This window comes from Dermochelys coriacea, chromosome 11 (assembly GCF_009764565.3).
Source record: "Dermochelys coriacea isolate rDerCor1 chromosome 11, rDerCor1.pri.v4, whole genome shotgun sequence".
Classification (NCBI taxonomy): Eukaryota; Metazoa; Chordata; order Testudines; family Dermochelyidae; genus Dermochelys; species Dermochelys coriacea.
Genome location: NC_050078.2, coordinates 79,650,772 through 79,676,578, shown reverse-complemented (window position 1 = coordinate 79,676,578; position 25,807 = coordinate 79,650,772). Strand labels below are relative to the sequence as shown.

The window sequence follows — 25,807 nt, the reverse complement described above, 5'->3', positions numbered from 1 at the left end:
TTCCTTGAAGTGCTGGTGGACATTTCAGAGGAAGCTCTGTCCTTTTTCTGATGCAGGAGTGAAAGTGCAAGCAAGAGGACTTCTTCAAAAGGTGCCTTCTCCGTATTGCTGGCTCTGGTAGCTGGGCACACACAGACCAATATCACTCCTCAGCAGTCTGTTGGCGGGCTGTTCAAACTGCCTGTAACAAGCAGGGTGGGCAGAAAAGTTTTGCTACACTGAAACATGGTCAAAGTGCCACAGCGGCTACATTTCAGGTGGATGTTGGGGAATCTGGGATAAGGTTGGTTTGACTCAGGTCTACATGCTGCAGTGTGGACTCCAGAGCCCAGGTTTGACCCTAGGTTAGAAATGTCTTTATGTAGGGTTAAGAAACAGTATAGATGCTCAAGCCCAGGGTTCTCCAACATGGGCCAACTGACTCCAGACCCAATAACCCTGGGCTTACATTGCATTGTAGACAATCCCAGAGTGACATACATGCATATCCTCATTAGTGTTCGGTGACACAACCAGTTCAGAAGAAAAAAAATTCCACGACTATCTTCAAAAATCTCAGCTGGAAAATGAAAGGGAAATAAACAAGGAAACATTTTTATATGCTTTATTTACATTCAGTAAACGTCAGGCTTAAAGGGAACTGGGAGGGAACTTTCATAACCAGACCATGTGGCCAACGTTAAAGCGCTGCCACTTTTGCTCCCCCGCATCGGCAACCCTGCCTGTAGGGTCCGGCAAGGCCCCTGATGGGGGGACCAAAAGGGGCAGCTGCCTTGGGTGGCCCTTCAAATCACAGTGGTGGCAATGAAGGGCTGCCTGGGGGAGCCTGATCCCCAGCCCCGCCCCTTCCACATGAGGCCCCGCCCCTTCCGGTGGCCAGAGCCACCCCCCCCACACCTTGCCCAGGAGGGACCCGGGGTACCAGTAAGTCCCTCTGCTTACTTTCACCCCGTTAATGAGTTACAGTCACACATTCAGAAAGATTTTATAGATCTCCCTCTCATGTTTTCTTTCCTTCTGCCTTTTATTTTATTTCACCAGTTTTTCACATCATTTTAGCTAGCACTTGTTTTCCATCCATTTATTTCTCTGTCTGCCCCTAAATCTCTTTTATTTCCTATCACAAATCATTCCAACACAGGTTCCCATTTTTCTCCCCAAACTCTTCCCTTCCTCTCCTCTGCCTCAAGCTTTTCTGGTTTCAGGATTGTTTTGCTTTCACTCTTTTCACATTAGTTCCCTACCCCCCACGCCTTTCCCCGGGTTTCTCTATTTACTCTTGTTTTACTTTATTCCTCCCCCCTTTGATTTCTTCTCTCCCTTCTGATTAAACCTGCTCTGTACCTGCCTCTCTCCTCCCTGCAGCCAGCTCACCTTCATCCGAATGACATCCCCCCCGCCCCTCCTCCTCACCACAGCATCCCTTCCCCAGTGTCCCGGAGGTCACACTTCCCAGTCCCTGGGACTGGGTCTCTATCTCCCAGGCTCCCTGCTGGTGCAGAGGATCCACCTTCTCCCCAAACCTCCCAGATCACAGTTAATTCAGTGTCCTTGCCACCCCCACATCTGCTGTCCCCCAGACCCGCTAGTAGTTACAGCCGCAACCCCCACATCACTTCTGTCCCTGACCCTCCAACAGTTCTCATCCTGCCGCCCCCACAGGTGCCCTTCAAGGCTCCTATGCTCCTCCTGCAGCCCCAGAGTTATTCACACACCCTCCTTCCCATCCCCGGGGCGGGGCTGCAGGCAGGGAGGGGGAGTGTCATAGAGATTAGATATTGGAGTTGGGTAGGCAGGTGCCCTCCAAGGTCATAAAGATGAGCCACAGGCTAGGTAGATGAGCGTCCTCCAGTATCATAGAGACTAGGATGACTGTGATTAGAGACTCCCATTTTTTCATGCCCATTGAGCTGTTCCCACCATGTCTCAGTAGCACCGTCTGTGCCAGAATTCCCAGAGTCCTCCTGCGCCATAGAGGACAGTGCCATACGGGCGGCAAAAGCCTTGGGTCGAGGAGATTGGAGGAGGCAGAGAAGCTGCCCCCTGCTTTCTATGCTTTGACAGGTCCGACACCTATCAGGGCATCCAGGGTCATAGAGATTGGATGGCAGAAAGTCTGAAGGAAGACAGGAGACTTCCAATGTCACAAAGACAAGGGGGCGTGAGACTAGAGAGGGTCTCCAGAGTCGTATCCAGGGCCGGCTCCAGGCACCAGCTTTCCAAGCAGGTGCTTGGGGCGGCAGTCCATGTCCCGCGGCGGCAATTTGGCGGCAGCTCTGCCGCTCTTCCCGCCGCGGTGGCTTTCAGGGGCGGCAGCAATTCCATGGCAACTGCTTGGGGCGGCAAAATTGGTAGAGCCGCCCCGGTGATATCCCCCCATGTCTCAGCAATACTGTCTGAGCTGGGATCCTGTCCAGACCCAGAACCAGGAACGAATTCGCTGCCCGGTGAAAGAGGCTGGCGGGAAAGTGAAGATCGGGGCCTCGTTATCAGCGTCAAAAAATGTCACCTGCCCCCATTCACAGTCCAGAGAAACCCGGATCCTTCTGGGGACCCGGCTCAGGGGAAGGGGGGTCTCAGGGAAGGTGAGAGCCTGGAACTGATGCCCCCACCACTGCACAGCCCAGATCCCCCCCTCAGGGTTATGACTGATCCAGCCTTTCCTCCTCACAGACTCTCTGGCCACCCCCGCAGCCCAGCGCCTCCCATCCCCCAGCTCCACCTCCCAGCAATGTCTCCCCCAGGTGAATCCCTCACAGCCCAGCACACAGAGCTCAGTGTCAAATCGCTCAGGATTGTCAGGCAGATCCTGCCGGGTGTATCCCCATCTCACACTTTTCCGATCCTCAGATAGGATGAGCTGGGGATGAGCCGTGTCTGGATCCAGAGTCACAGTCACTAGGGAGAGAGAATCAGAGTGTGAGGGCAGGGCTCGGTCCTGGGGGAGGCTGGGACTATTTCTCACACTCCCCAGCAGCCCTGCTCTGGCTGGGACAGGCCTGGATGCCAGGGAACTGCCTCTGTCCTGGGCACCTGACACTGAGCAGAGATGTCACTGCAGTTCTCAGCCTGGGTAATGGGACCCACTTTTGTACGTTCTCATTTGGTTACAGAGGCTGCAGCTCCCTGTTCCCCAGCTGGCTCTAGCTCAGATGGCAAAGAGTCTGGAGGGGAAAAGGGTCACAGAGATGAGAGCACCTGGTCTCGGATTAACAAAGCCAGCCTGGGGAGCTGCTTCTCTGCCCTGAGTGCCTGAGACCCAGCACAGATGCCCTGGCAGCTCCTCCCCATGGCTGCTGGGACCTGCTGTGGGGGCTGCAGAAACTGCCTCTCTCCCCCCTTCCCTGCTGCAACTCCCTGCTGGGGCTGCTCCTTTGAGGGTTAGAGAGGAAGAACCGGATGTTGTGCAGAGAGGAGTGAGAGGAGGGAGGCACCAGATATAAACCCAGGGGGAAGCTGTTCACTGAGCCCATCAGCACTTGACCTCCTGAGCATTTCATGTTTGTATTTTTATTTCTTGGGGAAGGGGGGTGTCACAGTCGGTGTTGGTTTGGTTTGTGTCTTTAGCTACTTGTTTATAAAACTGTTTTCATGCATTTTTTCTCTGAAGTGAAAAGTTTAGCCTTTTCTCAATAAGCTGGCCAAATGCTTCATTGGTGCTACTCAGAAGCAAACAGTGAAATACAGATCGTAGCAGCCGTGTTAGTCTGTATCCGCAAAAAGAACAGGAGTACTTGTGGCACCTTAGAGACTAACAAATTTATTTGAGCATAAGCTTTTGTCAGCTACAGCCCACTTCATCGGATGCATAGAATGGAACATATATACATATACGTACAGATAAGTTGGAAGTTACCATACAAACTGTGAGAGGCTAATTAGTTAAGATGAGCTATTATCAGCAGGAGAAAAAACTTTTGTAGTGATAATCAAGATGGCCCATTTAGACAGTTGACTAGAAGGTATGAGGATACTTAATTTAAGAAGAAAAGGAGTACTTGTGGCACCTTAGAGACTAACAAATTTATTAGTCTCTAATTTAGTCTCTAAGGTGCCACAAGTACTGCTTTTCTTTTTAAGAATAATTCACACATACAGACAGCATATGCATAACCAGCAAATTACAACCTTTTCATAGGTTTCAGAGTAGCAGCCGTGTTAGTCTGTATTCGCAAAAAGAAAAGGAGTACCCGTGGCACCTTAGAGACTAACAAATTTATTAGAGCATAAGCTTTCGTGAGCTACAGCTCACTTTTAAGGTGCCACGGGTATTCCTAACCTTTTCATAGACACCTCACTTCACCATCTTTGTACAAGATTTGTTGCAACTATATGACAGTGGTTGCAATAATGGTCTATATGGTCATAATTCAATTAGATAAGCTCACACACTTATCTACGCTCAATGGACTTTCCTGTGAACCTTCCATCTGGAGTATAGGTAATGGCTTCTGCTGTGACTAAGTGAAATCATGCGACTCCAAACACCATCTTGTTACCTGTAATTTTCCACTATCTCTGCTGAGGGCTTTGTTTGAAACAATGGGGGTTTCCATCCTCAAGCTATAAAAGGCCCTGGACACATCTCCATTTTGCCTCTTTCCTGCTCAAACCTCTTGACTATGACCTTATACTAATGGGAGCATTCTAATCAAAGGACTGAGGACCTTCCAATGATTCAAAAACAACCAGAGACTTAATAAGCCAACAGTTTATCCCATCACTGCTGCAAGCCTGATCCAAGAATTTTGCAGTTATGGTATATATTTGATTCCTAAATTTTAGCCAATTTTATCTCTCACCTTCCTTCCTTCCTTCCTTTCTTCCTGCAAATAAACCTTTAGATTTTAGATACTAAAGGATTAGCAACAGCATGATTACTGGGCTAAGATCTGAGTTGTATATCAACCTGGGTATAAAAAAAAGGAGTACTTGTGGCACCTTAGAGACTAACAAATTTATTTGAGCATAAGCTTTCGTGAGCTACAGCTCACTTCATCAGATGCATGTAGTGGAAAATACACTGCATGCATCCGATGAAGTCAGCTGTAGCTCACAAAAGCTTATGCTCAAATAAATTTGTTAGTCTCTAAGGTGCCACAAGTACTCCTTTTCTTTTGGCGAATACAGACTAACACGGCTGCTACTCTGAAACCTGGGTATGTGGCTGGTCCCTTAGGATCAGAAGAACCCTTTTAGTTGATGAAATTGGTTTCCAATAACCACCCATCAGTAATTTCAGTGTTTTTGGTGACAATATAAAGACTGGAATGCCTAAGGAGACTGCTTTTCTGACTTCTTGTTAGCCAATGTGGTGATATAGAAGTTTACTTTTGTTGCTGGTTTGGTATCTCTTTTGGGAGCATAACCACCACTTTTGGGGTGTATCTGCCCCATTTCTCAGCAGTTTGCCCTGAATTTGGTATTCTCAGTTGTGACCCACTGAGGCATGGTGAAAGATGGCTTTTGCTCTTTTGCTTTTCTGCCTACTGCTAATGACAGGGAGGCTAACACAGGAGAAGAAAGAGGCAGGTGGGCTGACCACACTGGCCAAGAGGGAAGGGAGCAGAAATTACAAGTCAGCGCTTGGAGAATGTGGGCATCAATCCTGCTACTGCTCACAGGCAAAGTGAGTCCTCTACCACTTAAGCTAATTCCCCACCTTTGGCCCCAGGCCGAGGCACCAGCCAGGTAAACCGCGGACTTTGGTAGAACAGTGTCGAGGAAGGGGGGATGCTTATAGTCCTGGATCCCAGCCACGCACCTTGGCACAAAGACCAACGGCCCCTGCATGAAATGTGTTGCAGGGATAAGAGTTAGCCCCTAGAACAAGCACCACACTTCAGAAGAGAACACCACTTTTATCTAACCCAACAAACCCAGGAGCAGACCCAGCTCAGGATCTCCAACCGGACCTACACAAACTCCCTGGAACAGCATCCAGTTAACTCCCTCCCTTGGCCTGGCCAGACACCCACAGATACATGGCCACACACAGCCCTTAGCTGGTTTGGCTCACTCCAAGCTGTCTGTATGCCTCCATCATGGGCTGAGCTCAGGAGGCCATGTGGGCTACATGACCTACAGCTATGATGGCATCAGGCACCTCCCACCGTCTGCTCATTCACTCAATGCATCCCAGGGAGCAGAGTCATCATGTCCTTGAGTGACACTCCCTCCTAGCCAATCAGCTTTGTGCAGAGGAGCATGGAGGAGGGGTCAAAGGGTGGTCGGTGCTCAGCAAGAAAGGGGCCAATTCCTCACCCCAAGAGACTTGGCTGGAGAACATGGGGAGCAATCCCACTACCTCTCCCATGCAAAGCCAGCACTTTTCCAGTTGAGCTAATGCCACCACCCTGAAGCCTGTCTAACCTTCCAAATTTTCTCATGCCTCTAAATAGGAAATGCGCCCACACATGCACAGAGAGAGCGGGAGAGAGAGAGAGAGAGTCCTAATGCTCCCCCAAAAAAGAAAGGACTTCACAATGGCCACAATACACTTTTCACACTTCTTGCAACAGTTGATGAACTTTCACATGCTTTTCACATCTTTAACCATATGCTGGCGGAACGCTTTGATGAACTTCCCAGGGGCTGCCTCATTCAGTTGGCCAGATCCTGGCGCTAAAGAGGTCAAGATTGTGGATTCGAGCCCCTGGCTAGCTGCAGGCCTGGGAAGGAAGGCATTTGATCTTCTGCCTGACTGCTATGGACTGGGAGGCCGAAACTGGAGGAAAAGGAGGCGGGTGGGCTGACCACACGAGACAGAATAAAGATGCACAGCAGCGCATGGGGAATACAGCCATTGAGCCCACAACCTCTCACAGGCAAAGCAACCGCTCTTCCCTGTGAGCTAATTCCCCACCTTTGGCTGAGTGGCTAGGTACCAGCCAGAAAAGGAAGTGCTCTGGGGTCTCAAACTCCAAACCTTGCTTGTTGTAATCCCATGAGATATTCTTATCAGACTATGCCAGAGAGAGGGAGCTAGATGACTTTGTCATCTCCACTGGTTCCAACTGAATCCCAAACACCACCTGGGATGTGGACTAAGGGCTTGTCTACACTGAAAACACTACTGTAGCACAGCTGTGGTGCTTCCATGTAGACACCCCCGTGCCAACGGAATGCCATCTCCGACTGCTGAGAGCTGGGGGATGGAAGAATTCTTTCCTTGACCTAGCCCTGTCTCCGGGTCGGGGAGGGAGGAGGAGGGACTTCTGTTGGCTCAGCTAGGCTGCGCAAGGGGGTGGATTTCACCCTTGAATGATGTAGTTATGTCGACCTCATTTTCCAGTGTAGCCAGGCCTAAGTAAGACACCTCCACTCCCTGTCTTTTCCCTTCCGTATCTCTTTTTCTTTCTCCTATCCCTCTCCTTCTGCTTCTGCTTCTGTTCAATCAAAATTTGACTTAGCTGGCCAAGACTGCATATTTTGCAACACTGCTGTAAGCCTGTGACCAGAATGACAGCTAACTGCCACGCTCCAAGCAGCCTGATGGTGGAACAAGTTTGCTAGGCCTCGGAGTGGCTGGCAAGGCCTTGTGCTAGGCTTGTGTTTCTCTGGCAGTGAAGCTGCAAGAGAAAGTCAACACCAGAGCCAGAAGCTGCATCTTCTATCTTTGCTGTGATTTTCTTTCCCCATTTGTGGTGTGTGTTTGCCTTATCTTGCCACCTAGGAAATGGGATTGGACGTTAACAAGAAACACCACAACAATGACAGCTCCAGCCCATCTCCTCTAACCTCTTCTATTTCCCCAGAAGGACAGCTGTTACCATCTTAAATACCATCTAAGAGACTGTCACATAAGGAACTTTCCTTCTAAAAACTCTCCCAGCTAAAGAGAAAGAGCACAAGGTATTCTGTAAAAAGAAAAGTCTTATTGAATATTTTCCATTTCTAATGTTGGACAGTGACAGGGTCACGTTAACACCTTTGTCTCTCTTTGAGGCCCTTGATTCTCTTTAAATTACCACCAAAGTTCCCACTCCCTGTGTGAGTGGCATGGGGGACTGAGCGTCTTTTCTCCTTTCTCCCCTCTAGGAGGTCAGAAGGACCATAGACAGGTGCGTGGCTCCTTCCCCTTCACACCTCATTATTCTGGCCACAGGCTGAGACAAAACAACTATCCCAGGGCACAACTGCAAAGTGGTGAAGGTGACTCATGGGGTCGGAATCTCCTTTGATTTATTACAAACCTGGGGTTCCTGCATTTCCTACAAAACTAAAGCGGTTTTCTTAATTGCTTCTCTGCGAAGGCTGCGTCTACACTCCCCCTTGTGTCAGTAGAAAGTATGTCGCTCAGGGGTGTGAATAAGCCACCCCCCGAGTGACACAAGTTACACTGACCTAAGCACCGGTGTGGACAGTGCTATGTTGCTGGGAGAGCTTCTGCTGCCAACATGGCTATGGCTGCATGTTGAGGGTGGAGAGTTCTCTCCCGTCGGCTTCCAGCAGCTCCACTAGAGACTGCCACTGTAAACTCCCCAGTGCAGCCACAGCCTTAGGGCAGGGACGATGCCCCGGGACTCCAGGGACACACACAGTATGGGCCTGTCACCTCCAGGGCACTGGGGTTCTCTTCTGATGACCATTCAGAAACTGGTAAGGAATGAACTTGTCATGAGGGAGTGGACCTTGGTCCAGCTGCAGGTGGTCAGATGTCCACAGAACAAAGACCAGCAGGAACATTGGAATCTATTAGTCACTGAAGCATGGAGGCCAAGGAGTGAATTGCCCATGGGGACTGAACTCCTGTCCTCAGTAAATCAGGGCTGAAGCACATTGACAGGACACTCGGGGAAGCTTGCACAGCCATTGCTGAGGCTGCAGCTATTCTGTGGCTGGATACACAGAGATTCATTCTCCAAGCCTCTCAATTCAGCATTTTCAGTGGCAACAAATTCATAGTAAAATATGATAATGATTATTGGGAAAAACTGTTTCTTTCTTGTGAAAAAGGAAAGTTCCAGCAGCTGGAGGACACATCTTCTGACTTTGAAATCAGACCTGGTTATTGGTGCCAACAAACCAGGGCTCTGAAGGAGACTCTGAGGAAAATCAAAGGTACCGAGAAGGGAGCTAGGTGGGGAAACTGAGACACGAGTGACGGGCTCAGATCGATTAGTTGCAATAGATGCGAACATAAAACTGAAACAAATCAGAGTGAACCAATAAATCATAATTCCTGACTCAGGGGAAAGGGCTGGGGGGATTTTCCAACAACAACAAATGGTTCATAATCTGTAGTCATTTGAATATGGTTCATTTTCCCACTAACAAGTTTCTCTGAAGTAATGAAAAATCCAGGGTCCAGGTGAAGGGAGCCGTGTCCCATTCTGCAGTCTGACAGTCCAGTCATGGCTTAGTCCTGTTTATAAATAGAGAAAAGAGACAATAAAAATTGTTGAATACAGCGAGACAGTCAGTACATTGGTGGATAGAGCAGGGAACTGGGGCTCAGAGCTGGGCTCTAACCCCCTGCATGACCTTGGTCAGGTCAATTAACCTCTCCATGTCCCTATCTTTAAACAATTACAGGCCCCACAGGAGGGGGGTGGTTTGATGTTTAACCACATGGCTAAGCAACAAGAACTCAAAATCCCCCTGTGCTTTGGAAGCCAGGTTTCCTGTTTGAATTCTTTTCAGAGTAGCAGCCGTGTTAGTCTGTATTCGCAAAAAGAAAAGGAGGACTTGTGGCACCTTAGAGACTAACAAATTTATTTGAGCAGACGCTTTCATGAGCTACAGCTCACTTCATCGGATGCATTCAGTGGAAAATACAGTGGGGAGATTTATATACACACACAGAGAACATGAAACAATGGGTGTTACCATACACACTGTAAGGAGAGTGATCACTTAAGGTGAGCCATCACCAGCAGGAGAGCGGGGGGGGCGGGGATGGGGGAACCTTTTGTAGTAATAATCAAGGTGGGCCATTTCCAGCAGTTGACAAGAACGTCTGAGGAATAGTGGCGGGGGGGGGATAAACATGGGGAAATAGTTTTACTTTGTGTAATGACCCATTCACTCCCAGTCTCCATTCAAGCCTAAGTTAATTGTATCCAGTTTGCAAATTAATTCCAATTCAGCAGTCTCTCGTTGGAATCTGTTTTTGAAGTTTTTTTGTTGAAATATTGCCACTTTTAGGTCTGTAATCGAGTGACCTTGGATTAGAGCTTGGCTGTAGACAATGGATCGTGTGGTGTGGTCTGGATGAAAGCTGGAGGCATGTAGGTAGGAATAGCGGTCAGTAGGTTTCCAATATAGGGTGGTGTTTATGTGACCATCGCATATTAGCACCATAGTGTCCAGAAAGTGGATCTCTTGTGTGGACTGGTCCAGGCTGAGGTTGATGGTGGGATGGAAATTGTTGAAATCCTGGTGGAATTCCTCAAGGGCTTCTTTTCCATGGGTGCAGATGATGAAGATGTCATCAATGTAGCACCAGTAGAGTAGAGGCATTAGGGGACGAGAGCTGAGGAAGCGTTGTTCTAATGGCTGACTTAGAACAATCCCCGATAATGTCACGGCAAACCTGGTAGCTGAACTTTGTGACTTTGTCCTCACACATAACTATTTCACATTTGGGGACAATGTATACCTGTATACTGCTATGGGTACCCATATGGCCCCACAATATGCCAACATTTTTATGGTTGACTTAGAACAACGCTTCCGTTGTCTACAGCCAATCTCTACGATATAACCGCATTTGTCCAACCCCTCAGACAGAGACAAACACCTACACGATCTCTATCAAGCTTTCTTACAACTAAAATACCCACCTGCTGAAGTGAAGAAACAGATTGACAGATCCAGAAGAGTACCCAGAAGTCACCTACTACAGGACTGGCCCAACAAAGAAAATAACAGAACGCCACTAGCCATCCCCTTCAGCCCCCAACTAAAACCTCTCCAACGCATCCTCAAGGATCTACAACCTATCCTGAAGGACGACCCATCACTCTCACAGATCTTGGGAGACAGGCCAGTCCTTGCTTACAGACAGCCCCCCAACCTGAAGCAAATACTCACCAGCAACCACACAACAGAACTACTTAACCCGGGAACCTATCCTTGCAACAAAGCCTGTTGACAACTGTGTCCACATATCTATTCAGGGGACACCATCATAGGGCTTAATCACATCAGCCACACTATCAGAGGCTCGTTCACCTGCACATCTACCAATGTGATATATGCCATCATGTGCCAGCAACGCCCCTCTGCCATGTACATTGGTCAAACTGGACAGTCTCTACGTAAAAGAATAAATGGACACAAATCAGACGTCAAAAATTATAACATTCAAAAATCAGTTGGAGAACACTTCAATCTCTAAAAAAAGGAGTACTTGTGGCACCTTAGAGATTAACAAATTTATTTGAGCATAAGCTTTCGTGAGCTGCAGCTCACATCGGATGCATCTGATGAAGTGAGCTGTAGCTCATGAAAGCTTATGCTCTAATATATTTGTTAGTCTCTAAGGTGCCACAAGTACTCCTTTTCTTTTCTGCGAATACAGACTAACACGGCTGCAACTCTGAAACTTCAATCTCTCTGGTCACTCGATTACAAACCTAAAAGTGGCAATAGTTAATCAAAAAAACTTCAAAAACAGACTTCAACGAGAGACTGCTGAATTGGAATTAATTTGCAAACTGGATACAATTAACTTGCGCTTGAATGGAGACTAGGAGTGAATGGGTCATTACACAAAGTAAAACTATTTCCCCATGTTTATCCCCCCCCCCACCCCACACTGTACCTCAGACGTTCTTGTCAACTGCTGGAAATGGCCCACCTTGATTATCACTACAAAAGGTCCCCCTCCACCCCCGCTCTCCTGCTGGTAATAGCTCACCTTAAGTGATCACTCTCCTTACAGTGTGTATGGTAACACCCATTGTTTCATGTTCTCTATGTATATTAATCTCCCCACTGTATTTTCCACCGAATGCATCCGATGAAGTGAGCTGTAGCTCACGAAAGCATCTGCTCAAATAAATTTGTTAGAATTCAAACAAAAAGAAAAGGAGGACTTGTGGCACCTTTGAGACTGTGTTTCAGATGACTTCAGGCCTGGGCATTGTGATTATTTACCACTTTCTGGGGCCTTAGGGGGTCATTTCACTCACAGCTGTGATGGCCGAGCGGTTAAGGCGTTGGACTTGAAATCCAATAGGGTTTCCCTGCGTAGGTTCAAATCCTGCTCACAGCAAGGCCTGTGTTTTAGCCACGCTTGCTCACCAGGGCAAGACATCTCTACAGACCCCTGAGACGCTCTCAATACACTCCCCACCCCAAGTAAACCCTTTTCTGCTCCTTGCATAGAGGTGCCTGGGATGGTGCCTCACGCTGTGTCCCTGAGGTCTCAGGCAAACTCTCAGCTCCCGAGGCCTCTGCCCCTCACCCAGCACCCCTGGCTCAGCCCTACCCCTGGGTGCTGCTCCTCTCCAGAGTGTGGAAGGAGCTGAGCATAGGAAGCACGTATAAGAGGCCAGGGGAGGCTGAGCCTCCCCCAAAAGGTCGTCCATGCGGGGGGGAAACGCTGGGGATATGGGGCGGGTCACCCCTCCGGAGGCACGTGGGCCCGTGGTCATCTTTCGAGTGCTGGAAGTGAAGCTCCAGAGAAGTGGGGGCCCCTCCTGCACCCTGCTCCCATCTGCCTCTTAACCTGATGCCCTGCTCTTGCTCTGCCTCTTCCCATCCCCCTTCCGCCGCTTCCCCAAAAACCTGCGCCCCACCCCCCCCTCGGCCTTTTCCCCCAAGGTCCCATCTTCTCGTGCCTTTTCCTTTCCCTCCTCCACCAAGGACCCCACTGCCCCCCGCTCACCTAAGACAGAAAAAAGGGATGGGTGCCTGGCCCCATGGCCCCTTAGGGGAAAGGGGCAGAGAGGAGCAAGCAGGGAGTGAGTGGAGTCTTGGGGGAAGGGTCGGAGAGGAGTGAGGGGCAGGTAGGGGGACCTCGGGGGCCAGAGGAGTGAACAGTGGCCTCGGGGGAAGAGGATGACTGGGGGCAGGGCCATGTTCTAGGCACCGGTAGCCCCCCAACTTCTCGGGCTCATCTGAAACCCAGGATGACACAGGGCCTGGTTCATGGCAGTGTGAAGGGGCTCGACAGGGGCATAAAGCCCTCCAGACACGGCCGGAAACAGGGAAAGGGTCATCAATGCGGAAGAGAATCAGGCCCAGAGTTAGACAAGGTGTACAGAGAATATTCTTAAAAAGAAAAGGAGGACTTGTGGCACCTTAGAGACTAACAAATTTATTTGAACATAAGCTTTCGTGAGCTACAGCTCACTTCATTGGATGCATTCGGTGGAAAATACACGAAAGCTTATGCTCAAATAAATTTGTTAGTCTCTAAGGTGCCACAAGTCCTCCTTTTCTTTTTGCGAATACAGACTAACACGGCTGCTACTCTGAAACCAGAGAATATTCTGGATTCTGTTCATTACACTTCGCCCTTGCTAGAAATGCTTCCTGTATTTTCTCCATTTCACTCCCTGACTCTGTAGCTCTGCCCCGTCCCTGTTTCTTCCTCAGAATTAGCACGTTCAGTCAGTTAATAGCAGCAATCCCACCATAACACGGCAGCCTGAAATCTCAGCTCTCTCCCCCTCCCCTCGCACTAGACTTGCTGCCAGCTGAACTGGAGAAAGCATGGGGAACGTCTCTGGCAGAGGGTGTGAAACAGACACACGGAAAAGGTGAGTTTTCACAGGGGATTTCCTCAAATTAGGAGAAACTTGGGGTCCCAATTTGAACTCAGAAAACCCTTCAGGGATCAAACAAACCAGAGACCCAGCTCACCCCGATCTGGGCTCCACGTGGGAGTGAGCAAGGGGCTGCTTTCAGAGCAGCAGCTGTGTTAGTCTGTATTCGCAAAAAGAAAAGGAGGACTTGTGGCACCTTAGAGACTAACAAATTTGTGACACACACAAACTGCTGGGCACACACAGACTGTGGCTGGGGAGGGGGCTGCCAGGTCTCCCCCACAGACTTACACTGAGGGAGGAGGGGGCAGCTGCACAGACCTGCAGTAACCACACGGATTGTGAGGTTTGCTCCACTCCTGTCTCCAGAGGTTTCTCCCTGGGCCTGCTGAGCCCTGTGGCCCTTCCCAGCCACGCCCGTGGGAGCACAAAACACCAAGGGACCAGGCCGGGGAGGTCATATGGTTTATTGGACCAGCTTCTGTTGGCGAGAGAGACCAGGGCCTGAGGACGAGCTCTGTGGAGCTCAAAGGCTTGTCCCTCCCCCGCAGAAGTTGGACAATGAAAGAGATCCCCTCCCCACCTTGCTAATCTCTCTACCTCTAAACCTCTCTAATCTCCAGGGAGGACCTTGCAAACAGAGAACTCTGAAGCAGTCCAGTGCTTCTGATCGAGCACCAGGAGCCCGTGTGTAACACAGACGTTGCACTTATTCAACCAGTGCCTAGTGCAGCTGGGGAATGGGCGTCAAGCTGCTGCCAGCCACAGCCCCTTCTGTGCCCCAAACCGGGGGCGATTGCGCCTACAGGCCAGACCCCTCTGTTCCAGAACGGAGGTGCCCTTGGGTCTCTCGGCCCGGCGCTCTCACACAACCACAGCAGCTCCAGTCACCAGGTCCCCTCTTGGCGCAGTGGGAGGGGGCAGCGGGACAGAGCAGGCAGGCCACCGAGCGGGGAACTGTACTCCGGGAAGCCGTGACTCTGTCAAGGATTTGGGTGTCATACCGGGCAAGCCACTCAACATCAGCTCCCGGTGCGATGCTGTGGTGATGACGGGGGGATTTTCTTGGTTTTTCAGTGGTTTGCATGCCGTGTGTGGGACTCAGTTTCCCTGGGTGCTGTTTGTTTAACGAGGTGGCACTGGTGGGAGAGGTAGTTTGTTGTTACAGAGGACCAGTGGTGATCTCGCCTGACAGTTGGGACCTCAGGCGAAGGCCTGGAGAATGGATACCCAGCGACTGGTGAGCGGGAGGCCCAGCTTGGAAGTCACAGCCAGTTCGGGCCAGTAGTAGGCCAATGGGCTGAGGAGAGAAGACCTGGTGATTGCTTCCAGCCAGGGGGAAACAAAAGAAGGAGGAGAGGAGAGGCTGAGATAGAGGAGACCAGGCAGCCTGTTTACCTGGGACAGAAGACGAATGACAGAGGCTTGTGGGAAGGTGATATCGGATGCTTAGCTGGAAAGAGGGGGCTTCTGGACCGGGGAGAGAAAACAGCCGGAGCCCACATGGGTGCAGGAGAGGCCTAGATGTGCTGTGCTGAGGGAGGCCAGGCCTGAGGCCCTGAGAGTTTCCTGTGCTGGGTTCAGATGCTCAGTAAACCCCTCTTTTACTGGCTGAGAGTCACTGCAGTCTAGAGATCGGGGTCACATTCTTCCCTCTGGGAGTAGAGGCCCCAGGGGTCCAGAGTGAGGGGACTCCCTGGGGGGGCCCATGGCAGACAGGCATGCTCAAGGCTCAGAGAAGAGGGGTTCCAGGAGGCGGAAGGGCCTACGGCTTAACCCTCGAGAGAGATTGGATCTCCGAGAAGGGCTGTCTCTGAAGGGGGTTCCTCCCAAGGACGGTACGAGGCTGAGAGAGAGCACAAGTCCTGGGAGTCCCTGACATCATCCATGGATAGATAAACAGAGGATGGAAAGGGAGGTGATTCAGCAGTGGTGAGACTGACACTGGAATACTGCATCCCGTTCTGGTGTCCACATTTCAAAAATAATGTTAAAAAAACTGGAGAGGGTGCAGAAAAGAGCCATATTTGAGGGATGGAGAAAATTTATAAGGAGGGATTGAAAAACTCAGTCTGTTTAGTTTTTTAAAAAGATGGAGAGGTGACTTAGATTCATAGAGACTAAGGTCAGAAGGGACCACTCTGATCATCTAGTCCAACCTCCTGCACAACGCAGGCCACAGAATCTCACCCACCCACTCCTATGAAAAACCTCACCCATGTCCGAGCTATTGAAGTCCTTAAATCATGGTTTAAAGACTTCAAGGAGCAGAGAAGCCTCCCTCCAGTCAACCATGCCCCATTGATTGCTTGACTTGATTGCAGTGTGCAAGTGCCTTCGCTGAGAGAAAACACCAAGTATGTAAAGAGCTCTTTAGTCTTGCAGAGAAAGGCATAACAAGAACCAGTGGCTGGAAGCAGCATTAGAACAAGGCAGAGATTTGTAAGAGGGAGGGCCATTCATCACTGGAACAAACTGCCAAGAGAAGTGATAGATTCTCCATCTCTTGATGTCTTCCAGTGAAGACTAGATGTCTTTCGGGAAGGTGCTTTAGTCAAAAAGCAGCTATTGTGATACACAGGAGAGCTGGGATATGCAGGGTGTCATATTAGATGCTCCAATGGTCCTTTCTGGCCTTAAGTCTACTAATTTATGAAAAACTGATGTTTATTGTATAGCCGGCTCCATCCCCAGGCTAAACAGTCACTGAGTGCGGAGATCCAGGGCAACAACTCCAACCTCCAAAGAGACTGGGTGGGGGCAGGACATCAGCTTGGAGGGGAGGGGTGGGTGGGGCAGCGACATCACAAAGGCCTTTTGCAGGACCTCAGCCCATTGGGCAAAGGTGGTGGGGAGGGGGTGACCTCACAGAGAGACCCCGACATCAGCCGGGCAGGGCAGAGGTGCAAGGCCAGGGCAGGCTCTGAGACCCCTCCGAACCCCCGGCTTTGCTGCCGCACGTCTCCTTCTCCAGGTCTCTCCTCGAGGACGGAGAGAGAATTAGGATTCACATTTGCGAGCATGAGGAGGAGACTCTGTGGAGTTTTCTCCTTTTCCACCACTGATTGTGCCAGAAAACGAACTTCCCTTTGACAAGGTAAGAGGCTCCGAGAGGTTTGGAACTGTTCGGTCTGATCCACCCTCTGCAGGCAGAATTCTAGGCACAGAAAACACTGGCTTAAGGGGGCAGAATCTGATTTCCTACCTAGCGCTTTGACGCTTGGAATCACTGGGGACCTTGGGGTTTATCCTTTTTGGTTTCCCTTTTCCTCTTTCCTCCCTCGTTTCTCCTCTTCTCTTGCTTCTTTTTTCCCAGCTTCCCTCCCTCTACTAAGGAGGGATGTGTGTGGAGTGTGGGCGAGGGAGGGGGAGTTGCTCTCATTGTGGGGGATCCTCAAAAAAAGGGGGGGTCTGGATCTGATAGTGATCCTTTCTGATGGTGACCTAGGCTGTCCTCTCAGCCTCCCACCCCTCAGCATCTCAATGCTGATTGGCCAAGCAGGGGGCTATCGACAGCGAGGAGACTCAGGTCCTTCTGGTCTCTTTTCAAATCAGGCAAATAAGTCACAACCAATCCAATGTATGGGATTAATTTTACTGCTTCTCTCCATTAATTGTCGCTTAGCAATTCATGATTTCCTCTAATGTTCTTGGTCTTGTAAAATCAGTCAATGTATGAAATTCAAGATGTGACAGACAGGTTGAAAGTCAGGAACAGGTTTCCTCTCATGTTTGATGTCCGTGTGCGAAGTGAATTTTTATTGTGTGCACCAAGATGGAGAGGAGGTGGGACACATCACAAAATTCATTCTGCACATGGATGGGGTGTGGCAACGCTACTGCCGGTTCCAGGTCCCAGTGCAGGACCAGGGTGGCTAAAGATGGAACTGCGCGTCCGCACAACTTACAGGGATTTTTGTGGAGGGGATTTTAACCCAGGACTTCCACATCCTGGTCGAGTACTTTAAATGCCGCAAGGGAGCCAGCAGCACCATGACCTCTTCCTCCTCTGGTGGATTGTTTTGCACAGAATGACCTAAGCACCTAACTCCAGGTGAGGGGCTCCCAAGCAGACAAAGGTACCTCTCTCTAAGCCAGACCTCGTAACCTGAGCATTGGTTAGCATTGGTGTGGAGATGTCTCGCATGCTGGGTTTTGTGGGTCCTACTTGCAGGCACCTCCTTCTTCCCATTGATTGTACAGGGAGCCTGAGCATCTAACTCAGGCTTTCTGGATTTTAGTGACTTTTAGCTGCCTAAAAGTTTGTTGCTGTGAGATTCCTTTGTGGACCCAGGCCTTAGTTCTTTTACGCCATAGCTGGAGTGGATGAGTTTCACTCCAGCCTCCAGGAGCTGCAGCACTGCCTAGGGCCTCGCTCCAGGTCAGCAAGCTCCAGTCTGTGCCCGGGAGGGGACCGTTCAACTCTTGCTCCAGGCTGAAGCTGAGGGGGAAATCTAGAGGCGGCTCTTCTCCCCAGGAGTCATGGCTGCTGCCAAGCCAATGGAGAGTCTGCAGGACGAAGCTCATTGTCCCGTCTCTCTGGAGTTATTTAAATCCTGCTGTGCGCAGACTGCAGACAATTTCTGCTGAGCCCGCAGCAGCCAAAGCTCAATGGCCCATCGAACTGGGCCCACCTGCGAGACAGGCCAGGGAACATGTCGTGTGAGGAGCGTGCTGGGGCTTCGGTCTGAAATAGGGAGTGGGTGCCTTGTCTGAGGCAGGTGTGAGCATGCTCAGGAGCAGATTTTTAGGCCCCTGGAAGATTTCAACCTCAGAAATTTAGGTGTGGAGGGGCTTTAGGCTGTAGCTGGCAGGGGGGTTGAGGATCGGCGGCATCTAAGTGTCAGATTTAGGTAGCTAAAGTGAAAGTAGCAGCCAAGCCCACGTCAATATTTTTGTGGAGCTAGCCCCTGGTGCCTAACCTGTTTCGAACAACCCACTAGGCCCCCATCTGCATTGTCAGGTGCCTGATCCCAGACCTACATTATTTTAAACAGATGCTTTTGAAAAACGTACCAAAAGTCTAACAGGCTCTAAAAATCAACTTAATACATTCTGGGCCTACAAGCACTAAAATACCTTAATCAAAACAGTGTATGGAGACATTAGATGGAGCTGTGTGGAAGAGCTGTGGTTGTGCTGTAAAGAGGTATGGAGGGCCATGCCCTTCTGGGGCTCATGTGGGCCCTTCTCCCTGACCCCCACTTGTGTATGATCAAACAAAAGAGGTGTCTGTATACTTTGGGAGATCCAATGTACCTCATTTCAGTGCTGTGTTCTGTTGGTAGTGTCACTGCGGGGTAGAGAGTTCTTCTTTCCATGGGGATTGTCAGCAGTGAAGTGGGAGTGGCCTGTGAGTTTAATGAGGGTAAGTGAAAATGCAGTGTTGGATAGTATGTGCATAAGAGTGAAGAGCTATATAAAGAGCTGAAGAGGCTATAAAATGCAGTAGAAGGGGTATTCATTCTGTGAAGCAGGTGAAGTGTTTGAGTATAGGGCAGGTAGGTAACTTGTCTTCAGTACAGTGCAAAGGCCAGGAAATGATGATTATACTTAGCTTTTTTCATTGGTAAGTCTGAGAGAGAAACATCATCCTTCCAATTGTGCAAATGGGAAACAGAAGCCCAGAGAGATAAAATGATTTGGCCAAAGTCACCTGCAAAAAACCATTGGAAAATCCAGGAATAAAGCCTAGAACTTCTCAGTCCCAGTCTACTGTTTTCTCCACAAGGCCACAACGTTGCTTTCTGATGCCTAATTGCCCTGTCCTCCCCATTACAGTTTATTGTAATTGAATAGGGATAATGGCCATGCTTGGAAATATTTGTAGTACACAGTTTTTATCAGGGCTGGTGAGAGAAATCTCAGACATGGTTTCCACCAAATGCATCCGATGAAGTGAGCTGTAGCTCACGAAAGCTTATGCTCAAATAAATTTGTTAGTCTCTAAGGTGCCACAAGTACGCCTTTTCTTTTTGCGAATACAGACTAACACGGCTGCTACTCTGAGACATGGTCTGTGTCCCAATAACCTACCTGATACTTTTAGGACATGGTGGTTACAGTAATTTTAATCATGTGAAAGGAGACTGGTGTGTCTCTCTCCTTCTCTATCCCGCACAATCCCTTGCAACATGTAGCCCCTCCCACCACTATTTCCAGTTTACCCTCCCCTTCCCATCCCATTAAGCCTATTACCATTTGAGAAGCCAGGTGTGCATAAACATATTTGAAGAATCTGTGAACTTTATGAAATGCTGTTTCTTGGGGGAAGCTGTATTTTGTGAACCCTGTGCTCAATAATCCCACATTGGGCTTACCAATGGTATTCCACACTCCCATAATGCACTGAAAATTTCAAAACAATCTGGAGAAGCATGCATATATTAAAACACATAAAATAATTATCCTTTACACGGAAAGATCTGTAGCAGAGCCGGCACTGCACTATAGTATTTATTAAATCAATCATCAGCCATTTCTGTGCTATACCCAGATCCTCACCACAGGCTAATGCTACAAGGGGAACTTTTTAGGAAGGACAAAGGGAGAATGGAAAGACTAGGCAGTATAGATGACACAGCATGAAACAATAGCTCTGAGAGGAGTAAATTACTCCATTCATCTCAATGGGTGTTATCTTGCTCCTCATTGGTGCTGGAAAATCCATGATATGTATTCCTGCTCTCAACTCCTCACTCCAGTCTTCAGCAGTGTGTTCTTAGTACATACTCCTAATATGCCTCTGAGCACCACATCAAAAGATGTAGGGATTCCCCAGACCTGGCTCATATGGCGGGCAGAGTGAGGGGCTCTGATCCCTGCAGAGGGGCACTACCCCAACCTTTACCCCCAGATCATAGCTCACATGAAAGGGAACATGGAGAGAGGCTCTCGGCAGGTCTACACTTGAAACGCTGCAGAGATGCAGCTGTGCAGCTAGAGTGCTTATTGAAGATGCTACCTACACTGATGGGAGGGCTTCTTCTATTGGCATAGTTAATCTACCTCCCTGAGAGGTGGTAGCTATGTCAGTGGGAGAAGCCCTCCCATCACTGCAGCGCTGTGCACACACGGAGTTAGGTCAGTATAACTGCGTTGCTCAAGAATGTGGATTTTTCATACCCCTGAGCAACATAGTTACACCGATTTGACTTCCTAGTATAGACCTGGCTGCAGACATCCCCAGGAGGGACTTACCCCCCTCACTTCTTGTCTTACATGGGGTGTGGCAGGGAGAGGGGTTCAAACACCACCAAGAGGTGCTGGGCCCCCCACATCCCAGTAAACTTATGGGAGGCAGAGGGAAAAGCTCATAGGCACCAGAGGGTTAAGGGCCTCCAGATCCTGACACATGCATAGAGGAGAGGGGGCTCACACTCCCTCAGAAGAAAGAAAAGGAGTACTTGTGGCACCTTAGAGACTAAAAAATTTATTTGAGCATAAGCTTTTGTGAGCTACAGCTCACTTCATCGGATGCTGTAGCTCACAAAAGCTTATCCTCAAATAAATTTGTTAGTCTCTAAGGTGCCACAAGTCCTCCTTTTCTTTTTGCGAATACAGACTAACATGGCTGCTACTCTGACTCCCTCAGAAGGGCACTCTGCCACGAACCAACAAAAAAGGTATTTTAATACAGACAATTGGAAAGTGCCACACCTAGGAACAAGGGGTGTGGGCCATACCAACAAAATAGAGAGAGGCTGTATCCTGGAAAGCAGTGACTGGATTCTAAAAGGGATTTAGGGCTCACAGTGTGCAAACAACTCAGCTTCCAGAGTGATGCTGTGGATAAAAGGGCGCGTGTGATCCTCATCTGTACAAACAGGGGAGAAGTGAGCAGGGCAGGCAGGTGATTTTATCTTTGAATATGATGTTGGTGGGACTAGATTGGAGTCCTGCATGTAGTCCTGGAGTCTCCATTTTAAAAAGGATGTTTAAAAACTGGAGAAAATGCAAAAGATAGCCACAGAAATGTTTCAATACCTGGAGAAAATGACTGATAGTGATAGACTTAAATCATAGAATCATAGAATCATAGAATATCAGGGTTGGAAGGGACCCCAGAAGGTCATCTAGTCCAACCCCCTGCTCAAAGCAGGACCAAGTCCCAGTTAAATCATCCTAGCCAGGGCTTTGTCAAGCCTGACCTTAAAAACCTCTAGGGAAGGAGATTCTACCACCTCCCTAGGTAACGCATTCCAGTGTTTCACCACCCTCTTAGTGAAAAAGTTTTTCCTAATATCCAATCTAAACCTCCCCCATTGCAACTTGAGACCATTACTCCTCGTTCTGTCATCTGCTACCATTGAGAACAGTCTAGAGCCATCCTCTTTGAAACCCCCTTTCAGGTAGTTGAAAGCAGCTATCAAATCCCCCCTCATTCTTCTCTTCTGCAGACTAAACAATCCCAGCTCCCTCAGCCTCTCCTCATAAGTCATGTGCTCTAGACCCCTAATCATTTTTGTTGCCCTTCGCTGTACTCTTTCCAATTTATCCACATCCTTCTTGTAGTGTGGGGCCCAAAACTGGACACAGTACTCCAGATGAGGCCTCACCAGTGTCGAATAGAGGGGAACGATCACGTCCCTCGATCTGCTCGCTATGCCCCTACTTATACATCCCAAAATGCCATTGGCCTTCTTGGCAACAAGGGCACACTGCTGACTCATATCCAGCTTCTCGTCCACTGTCACCCCTAGGTCCTTTTCCGCAGAACTGCTGCCGAGCCATTCGGTCCCTAGTCTGTAGCGGTGCATTGGATTCTTCCATCCTAAGTGCAGGGTCCTGCACTTATCCTTATTGAACCTCATTAGATTTCTTTTGGCCCAATCTTCCAATTTGTCTAGGTCCTTCTGTATCCTATCCCTCCCCTCCAGCGTATCTACCACTCCTCCCAGTTTAGTATCATCCGCAATTTGCTGAGAGTGCAATCCACACCATCCTCCAGATCATTTATGAAGATATTGAACAAAACGGGCCCCAGGACCGACCCCTGGGGCACTCCACTTGACACCGGCTGCCAACTAGACATGGAGCCATTGATCACTACCCGTTGAGCCCGACAATCTAGCCAGCTTTCTACCCACCTTATAGTGCATTCATCCAGCCCATACTTCCTTAACTTGCTGACAAGAATGCTGTGGGAGACCGTGTCAAAAGCTTTGCTAAAGTCAAGAAACAATACATCCACTGCTTTCCCTTCATCCACAGAACCAGTAATCTCATCATAAAAGGCGATTAGATTAGTCAGGCATGACCTTCCCTTGGTGAATCCATGCTGACTGTTCCTGATCACTTTCCTCTCCTCTAAGTGCTTCAGGATTGATTCTTTGAGGACCTGCTCCATGATTTTTCCAGGGACTGAGGTGAGGCTGACCGGCCTGTAGTTCCCAGGATCCTCCTTCTTCCCTTTTTTAAAGATGGGCACTACATTAGCCTTTTTCCAGTCATCCGGGACTTCCCCCGTTCGCCACGAGTTTTCAAAGATAATGGCCAAGGGCTCTGCAATCACAGCCGCCAATTCCCTCAGCACTCTCGGATGCAATTCGTCCGGCCCCATGGACTTGTGCACGTCCAGCTTTTCTAAATAGTCCCTAACCACCTCTATCTCTACAGAGGGCTGGCCATCTCTTCCCCATTTTGTGATGCCCAGCACAGCAGTCTGGGAGCTGACCTTGTTAGTGAAAACAGAGGCAAAAAAAGCATTGAGTACATTAGCTTTTTCCACATCCTCTGTCACTAGCTTGCCTCCCTCATTCAGTAAGGGGCCCACACTTTCCTTGGCTTTCTTCTTGTTGCCAACATACCTGAAGAAACCCTTCTTGTTACTCTTGACATCTCTTGCTAGCTGCAGCTCCAGGTGCGATTTGGCCCTCCTGATATCTTTCCTACATGCCCGAGCAATATTTTTATACTCTTCCCTGGTCATATGTCCAACCTTCCACTTCTTGTAAGCTTCTTTTTTATGTTTAAGATCCGCTAGGATTTCACCATTAAGCCAAGCTGGTCGCCTGCCATATTTACTATTCTTTCGACTCATCAGGATGGTTTGTCCCTGTAACCTCAACAGGGATTCCTTGAAATACAGCCAGCTCTCCTGGACTCCCTTCCCTTTCATGTTAGTCCCCCAGGGGATCCTGGCCATCTGTTCCCTGAGGGAGTCAAAGTCTGCTTTCCTGAAGTCCAGGGTCCGTATCCTGCTGCTTACCTTTCTTCCCTGCGTCAGGATCCTGAACTCAACCAACTCATGGTCACTGCCTCCCAGATTCCCATCCACTTTTGCTTCCCCCACTAATTCTACCCGGTTTGTGAGCAGCAGGTCAAGAAAAGCGCTCCCCCTAGTTGGCTCCCCTAGCACTTGCACCAGGAAATTGTCCCCTACGCTTTCCAAAAACTTCCTGGATTGTCTATGCACCGCTGTATTGCTCTCCCAGCAGATATCAGGAAAATTAAAGTCACCCATGAGAATCAGGGCATGCGATCTAGTAGCTTCCGTGAGTTGCCGGAAGAAAGCCTCATCCACCTCATCCCCCTGGTCCGGTGGTCTATAGCAGACTCCCACCATGACATCACTCTTGTTGCACACACTTCTAAACTTAATCCAGAGACACTCAGGTTTTTCCACAGTTTCGTACCGGAGCTCTGAGCAGTCATACTGCTCCCTTACATACAGTGCTACTCCCCACCTTTTCTGCCCTGCCTGTCCTTCCTGAACAGTTTATAACCATCCATGACTGTACTCCAGTCATGTGAGTTATCCCACCAAGTCTCTGTTATTCCAATCACGTCATAATCTCCTTGACATCACCAGGACCTCCAGTTCTCCCTGCTTGTTTCCAAGGCTTTGTGCATTTGTATATAGCACTTGAGATAACCTGTTGATCGCCCCTCATTTCCCAGTATGAGGCAGGAGCCCTCCCCTCACAGACCATTCCTGCCTGTGCTTCCTCCCGGTATCCCGCTTTCCCACTTACCTCAGGGCTTTGGTCTCCTTCCCCCGGTGAACCTAGTTTAAAGCCCTCCTCACTAGGTTAGCCAGCCTGCTGGCAAAGAGTTCTTCCCTCTCTTCGTAAGATGGAGCCCGTCTCTGCCCAGCACTCCTCCTTCATGGAACACCATCCCATGGTCAAAGAATCCAAAGCCTTCTCTCCGACACCACCTGCGTAGCCATTCGTTGACCTCCACGATTCGACGGTCCCTACCCAGGCCTTTTCCTTCCACGGGGAGGATGGGACGAGAACACCACTTGCGCCTCCAACTCCTTTATCCTTCTTCCCAGAGCCCACGTAGTCCGCAGTGATCCGCTCAAGGTCATTCTTGGCAGTATCATTGGTGCCCACGTGGAGAAGCAGGAAGGGGTAGCGATCCGATGGGCTGATGAGTCTCGGCAGTCTCTCCGTCACATCACGAATCTTAGCCCCTGGCAAGCAGCAGACTTCTCGGTTTTCCCGGTCAGGGGCGGCAGATAGATGACTCAGTCCCCCGGAGGAGAGAGTCCCCGACCACCACCACCCGCCTTCTCCTCTTGGGAGTGGTGGTCGTGGAACCCCCAACCTCAGGACATCGCATCTCATGCCTCCCAACCAGCGGAGTCTCCTTCTGCTTTCCCCCCCCCAGACCTATCATCTGGTCCACTCTCCGCAATGGTACCTGTGGAGAGAACATGAAGCGGTTAGTTACCTGTGTCTGTGTTACTGGAACCCGGACATTCCGCTTACCTCTTCTGGAGGTCACATGTTTGCCAAGCTTCTTCACTGGCCTCTTGGCTCCTCTGTGCAACCTGCTCTATATCTTTAGAGCTTTGTGCCCCTAGAAGGCTATCCTGAGTTTGGTCCAGAAAATCCTCAGTCTCTCGTATACAACGCAGGGTCGTTACCTGTTGCTCCAGACCTTCAATCTTCTCTTCCAATATGGAGACCAGCTTGCACTTTGTACAGACAAGTCGCTTCTGTCCTGTGGAAGAAAGACAAACATGGCACATCCAGTGCAGGTCACAACAGCTGAACCCCCCACCTTCCATATCACCTACCTACTATGAGCTTCCTCAGAGACGTTGGCAAGATGTAAGCCTCAATGGGCTCACT

At 49.5% G+C, this 25,807-nt stretch overlaps 1 long non-coding RNA gene and 1 other non-coding gene across 2 annotated transcripts; one reads left to right on the top strand and one right to left on the bottom strand.

Moving 5' to 3' along the window:
• Positions 1–7,356: 7,356 nt before the first annotated feature.
• Positions 7,357–25,479, bottom strand: LOC122458238. Its single transcript, XR_006278160.1, has 2 exons — positions 25,442–25,479; positions 7,357–9,367 (listed from the first exon to the last, which is right to left on the bottom strand). It is a non-coding gene; the product is annotated as an uncharacterized LOC122458238 (long non-coding RNA).
• TRNAS-UGA lies at positions 12,142–12,223 on the top strand. The gene has a single exon. It is a non-coding gene; the product is annotated as a tRNA-Ser (tRNA).
• Positions 25,480–25,807: the final 328 nt, after the last annotated feature.